Below are 6,718 nucleotides of genomic sequence, written 5' to 3'. Positions count from 1 at the left end.
ATATATAGTAGCTGAAAAATTTTAGGACAGATATACAAAATGACATTAATATGAGTTAATACGGTAATATTGTGCTTTATTAAAACTTAATAGCATAGTAAGAATAATAGAAGAATTCGGCAAGGGATTTTATTACTTAACATTTTTAAATTAAATACATTCTCATTATTGTAAAATATTTACCTTGTCTATTCCTTAGATTGAATGGTTATAGAAGGCACTCTTTTTTTATCGTTTCTTTCCGGTGTAACTTATTTATTTTTATACAACAATATTATACTATAATTACTGCAGTGCTCGTGAATACGGTGACCATCATTATTATTGATGGGCTACAGCAATACATGTATGTTAAATATCACACTTCCCTCAAATAAAACAAGCCTGATACGCATCCATATGAAGATAATGTAGTTATGCATACATTTAAAGTTTAACTCTAAAAAATGATTATATTAAATTATGAAATTATTTTAATTGTTTCAGGAACAAATGTATTATTTAACAGTATTTAAGATTATTTACTGATTTTTAGTTAGAATATATTTCGTTATCATGGAAACTTTTCTTAATTAAGTGTTTAAAAATAGAAACGCCAAATTTCGAGGACATGTCTGCTGCCTTCATCAGCTGTGAAATTCGTTTATACATGATAGAAGTAACATGCTTACACATTTAACTCTTAAAGTCCGTTTGTACAATAAAAATATGTATATGAAATCAATTAAAATCCTTTTAATATCTCCAGATATCACGAGTCAAGTCTGCGCCAGCATCAAAATCAAGACCCGGCACTAAGAGAAAGGTGAACTTGAGCTAAACTCACCATTTACATACTAGTTATTCTTGAGATGCCATGCGCACAGAGAGGTAGAACATGAAACAGATTAATTAATTCTGCATACACCCGACATGGAAAATATGATGATATCTGTGTCGATCTATTTTGATGATAGCTAGGTTACATGTATTACTATGTCCATTGTAATATGCAGGTGATTTTTCTCAGTTTTACATTCTACACACAATACTACTGTACACATTTTCACTACGCTTGGCCAAACCCTAAGAAGTGAAATCGTACACGATGTTACTTATATAAATATTAAGCGACATATAAAATTATTTCAAGTCTAAAGTTATGTTCGTGACATATGTGTTTAATAAATGCAAATTTAAAATCATAACTTTGCCGCTTTGCTTAAAATCTATAAACAAAGTTCTATATAGAAAGTCGCAACGTGTAATAAGAACCACGTTCCGTTTCTAGAAACGGAAAAAGTCGTCCACAACTTTTCTTAGTTGTAATTACTTTTGTTGTCTAACTACTTCTTCTATTAATTAATTTATTCAAATAGAAGCAATGAATGAAGAACCTACTTTAATACCTTACCTGTACGTAGATAAGGGACACTTTAATAGTTTTATATAATTTTACTATATTTAAATATTAAAAACAATAGATTTCAAAGATCAGGCCAAGGGTAATTTATACTGTACTATAGATATAGGTCATGAAATTAATAGAGAAATTGCTTTTAGACTCTTTGTGCAGTGGTCTAACAGTGGTATAACTATTGTTTATATACCTGACAGTTGTCATTATTTGTATCAAGCTAATAAAACGTAATAAGAATAATAGTTATCGCTTCCAACTTTCAATCCTATTGACACCTTGAAATTTTGAGAAAAATTAAGTGGTTGACGATCAGTTTGCTTCTTACGAAATATTCAAGTATCGATTGTAGGAAAATCTAGGTAGTGTGTTTATCCTGTAAAATGTATACTACCCTTCAGATCCTACACTATTAAGTACATGAACATAAAGGCGAGTTAAAAATAAGCTATATAGATTTTAGTACTTTTCCATCTCCCGTTAATAGCAAAGAAGTATATTTTAATATAATTTCTTGTAGTTACACATCGGCAGTTTCTTAAACAAATATAAATAATGAATAACAAACGCACCAGCTAACAGCGCAATTCATTTATAACTTTTTGTTATCTGCAACGTTAATTTTGTCTTGTTTGAATTAAGTCATTTTCAATTAAGTTTTGTCTCGTTTGAATTAAAACCAGGTCTGTTAATCTAAGTTTACTTCTGTATTTTTGTTTAAATGTGTATTTAGAAATAAAATTATTTAAATTAGTAAACGTGCCCCATTATTTCACAGTTGCAGTATAAAATTTGTATTTATTCATTCACGTTTTATTTGATGATTTTTGTTGTATTATTTCATTATTTAGTAAGAAGTAACATTTAAATTAAACATATTATATTTTACATGGTAATATACTGAATTTGGGCCTAGTGCTTTATATAGATTTGAGTCTGATTATCATAATTTCCGTTATGTTGCTGTTTTGTCATATTTTCACCCCAATAACAACAGTTTAGTTATTACAGGCATTTAGACAGTTTAGTTATTACAGGCATTTAGTTATACACTGTCAGAACCAAAACTGGTTTTAAGTGTTTTTTAATGTCAAAAATATATAATGGCAATTTTATTTTAAGGATAAACACGAAATAAAGTGATACAGATACTACAAAATGTTTCTAAGTTGTCCGTAACTCTGCAATTCTTCCGTATAAATTTATGTAAACGTGATTTATAAATATTTCTAAATGATCTATTGATTCTACTGACATATTGCTATTTAACACTCTAAGTACCAAGGCAAATTACAAAGTACAAATAAAAGCTATAAAAATAACACAGGACATATGATAACTATTGTTATAATCGTAATCAAATATTGAGGACAAAATAAAAACTTTGACGAAGCCTCATAAGCTTTTTACCATTCTATTGTTGTAAAATATTACAAGTTAAGAGTGCTCAAAATTTTATGTCTCGCAACAAGATTTTCTGGTGTTGCATTGGAAATGACAATTCTATTGCTATAAAATATGCCATGTGAGACAGAAAGTTACAATTTTTGTAAAAAAAAAACTTTTACTTCCTCCAGTACACAAGAAAGAAATTGTTTCCTCATTCTGAGGTTTTCTACGAATCCCATCAAAATTCCATAGTTTGAAATCTACTGTTATAGAAAGTTTACAGGTAGGATCTTTTATTATCTATCTTACGAAAAGTTACTCTACATGTCATAGGTAAAAATTTTAAATGGTATTTCTAAATTTACTAGTAAAATTATTTATTCAGCGTCATTCAGGTTACGCATAGGACAAATGCAAAATGTTCACTAAGGATTAGCTAAATGTCATGGAGTGACATGTACCTTGAAAAAAAAATTATGGTTGCCTGTAAAGTCGGTTTTACGGGCGAAGATTTTACGTGACAACGTCTTTTTCTCGGTAGATATTTATTGATATGAATATTATTAAATTGCACAATAGGAACAAGGAATTGAATGAAAATAAGAATTGCACAAATTTTAACTATAGAAATATATTTTGTTTACTAAAACATTGTACATAATTTGAAATTAATTAAAATTTGTTATCGTTAATGGTAAAGTTGAATAAAACATTTACTAAAATTGGAATTTGAAATTCTTGCTAAACACAGTTAAATTCTAACTCCGCGCGTGGTGATTGGTCGGTTTAGTTCGTTTGTTTGGTCGCACTGTTATGACAGGTTAGAGGTTATAATTTGTTATTTTAAATGTTTGACTAGCAATACGCGCTGTTTCTTCTCAATCGACTGAATTACGATTGATTGCAGAGTGATTTAAACTAATAATTTACTTAACACTATCAACATTTGTCAATAGTATGACATAACCTATAAACTCAGTTTCTCAACTTTTGTGTCAATCTAACAATTAATCAATCAATCATAGTTTACGATAATGAAATATCAGTGTACAATTATTTACCTTTATTGTTGTAGTTGTTGTAAATGACGAATCTAAGCACTCCACATTTTCACGAATAAACATAGTTATCTGCTTTATCCCGTGCGGCGGACCCACAGTTATCTGCTTTATCCCGTGCGGATCTCGTGCGGCGGACCCACTGGACGGGCATCGTAACGTTATCGGGCGTTACACTTTTTCATGAGTGACTCCGAGCCGCAACCTAATTTAAGACGTTGTCACGTCAAAAACTCGATCGTATTTATAAGTTTCATAAAATATTTCAGGTCTATATGTCAGTTCCTTCTGGGGATATCTTACAGACAGACAGCCATACAGAAATGAAAATGTTCAGGTCCTACATTTATAAGCTAAGTTAAAGAGCTTAGTCTATATATTATTCATTCATCGTTTATTCAAACTTAATACTTTAATCAAGATTCAACACGACCTTCATGTTTAAGTTGCAGTGCGAACTCGAATTAAACTCCGGTCCCACGGTAGCTTTTAGAACGTTTCCAGCAAATTACACTCTGTGTCACTGTCATGATTTATACTGAGTGTCCCGTAGCAGCACAAGAATATCAGGGTGAAATGTGATAGAAGATTTTTCTATGAATTAGTACATTGAAAGATACATGACATCGTGCTTCAGTTATTTGTTGCTTACTCAATAATAATAATACAGTATATATTACTATAAGTAATATTAGAGAAATCGTAGTATCCATTATCTACGAGTGGAATTCACAGTAAAGTATTGTAGTATCCTATAGGATGTAACGAAAGAATAACCAAATCCTATTTTATTTATTGACCCTTGTTTTACTGTTTTACCAATTAATTTCTTCCCCCGATAGTAAAAGTGACGATAATATTGCATTTAGATCCTTCAAACTTAAAATAAATAGGTTTCTTCCTTGAATTAGTCGATAGCTATGTACCAATTTGTAAGTCGACATGAGTTTTATAAATAGTAGTCACTCAGATGGGCGGTTTAAAATTTTTACATGTATCGTAGAGCTTAAAATAGCCGGTGCTTACACAATAATCATGGAGTATTTAGTACTAATTTACAAAAAATATTACTCTGAGCCTATTTTTTGTAATATGATTGGAGTACGTTAATACAAATAATACAATATGTGCTCAAATTTATTCAATTGTAAAATAAAACAATGCAATAATATCAAGAAGAATACGATGAACGTAACATAAGGACACAACACGACGTACTACTCTTTGACCTTTTTGCTCCAAACAAAATAGTGTTGCTCCTTCGACCAAAAGGACAAATGGTCCAAATCAAAGACCTTATGACCTTTATATCAACCTTAAATAAACCGATGGACCATTTTGGCTACAAAACAGAATCGTATCTACATGAAAAACTCATCAGAATAAGCAACGGGAACTTTAAATTATATTTGACTTACAGTTGCCGTGGCTGTGCAAGCAATTTCAAGTCTAAAAAATGACACCATGGTAGATTATTTTAAAGTTACATTTCAAACACTCCTGTGACAATTTCCATTTGATGAATAGATGTCCCAATTTCCCAAGGTATATTAGCTATAGTATAAAAACATTTTAATCAATATTTTGGGATTGCTAAATTTGGGAGTGGAACAGTTTGTATAAATATGTATGTAATGATTAGAATATTTTCCTACAATCCATAGTATTTGAATTAATTGCTCCAAAGATTTAGGTAAAGTGTTTACTGTTTTATGCCATTGTCCATTAATCCTAACATCCAAGTCGTAAACTCATCAGGAATGCATGGTTGGGCTCTGCTTAATTAAGATACTTATGTAGGCATGGTTTACTTATATATTACATCAATATTCATAGTTAACATTTTTAGAGTTTCAGCGAAAATTTTAACTAGTATTTTTTTAGGGACTTCATTTGTAGGAGCATTTCTATATATTAATGAAATCATAGAAACCAACTTGTTCGTAAGTGTCTTTAAATCTGGAACAATTGAGATTTCTGCACATAATGTAGGAATGGTGGTATGAATTTCATTTCATCTTAATGTTGTATTTATCTCCAGATCCCATTCTTCTTAATGCAGTGTTAATTCACTTGGATTACAATATATTTTTTATTATGTAATCTAGGCGTCTCTGATGTCATAAAGACGTAATTCTTTAGTTTTGAGCTTCTTCCACGTTGAGGTTTTTTTTTAAACGAAAAAGCTCTAGATTCCAACAATCAAGCCTTTCAAGGTTTCAGATTCCAGACGTTGCATTAAGGGGGAGTTGAAACGGAGTTAAAGTGAGCATTCATATCTTCATTTCGTTATATGTAAGATTTTACAGTGCCCTTTTTTCAAATTGTTCACGGTTTTTCCTTTTAAATGCTTTTTATCTTTTTATGTAAAATAAGATTGTTCTCTTTTTTTCTGTTTTTATGTTTTAAGTAATTCAGAGTAGCTATATCTGAGATACATATACCCCCTCAAATAATATGTGTTTAAATATATAAAATTACTGCAACATTAAACACTAACCTCTCCTTTCTTGAAGTCTCTTGGAGGAATTGGAAAAACTTATAAATATTAAGTATTATAAGTGTAAATAATACATATCATTTCCAATTTATTTATTTTTCGTGCGAGGCCTTTCAAAACCGAATTTTTCCTCCTTTAGGCGACTTCACAAATATATATTTATGTAATTTTTATTACAATTAAAATACCATATGGTGTAAAAATGTGAATCCAAAGATGTTGGAACTATTTCAGCCAGTATGACCATTAGATATGGCTGCAGTGTAATTTTTGAATAAATTGGCAAGAAAGAAGACTGGAATTTTCAATTGGGCTCTCTTCATTGTTTATGAGTTTTCTTTATTTATTTTTATGTAGTGTTTCCCAAGCACTTCA

The sequence above is a fragment of the Homalodisca vitripennis genome, chromosome 8 (assembly GCF_021130785.1).
Source record: "Homalodisca vitripennis isolate AUS2020 chromosome 8, UT_GWSS_2.1, whole genome shotgun sequence".
Classification (NCBI taxonomy): Eukaryota; Metazoa; Arthropoda; class Insecta; order Hemiptera; family Cicadellidae; genus Homalodisca; species Homalodisca vitripennis.
The sequence above is the reverse complement of the archived record's forward strand: the minus strand, read 5'-3'. Positions refer to the sequence as shown.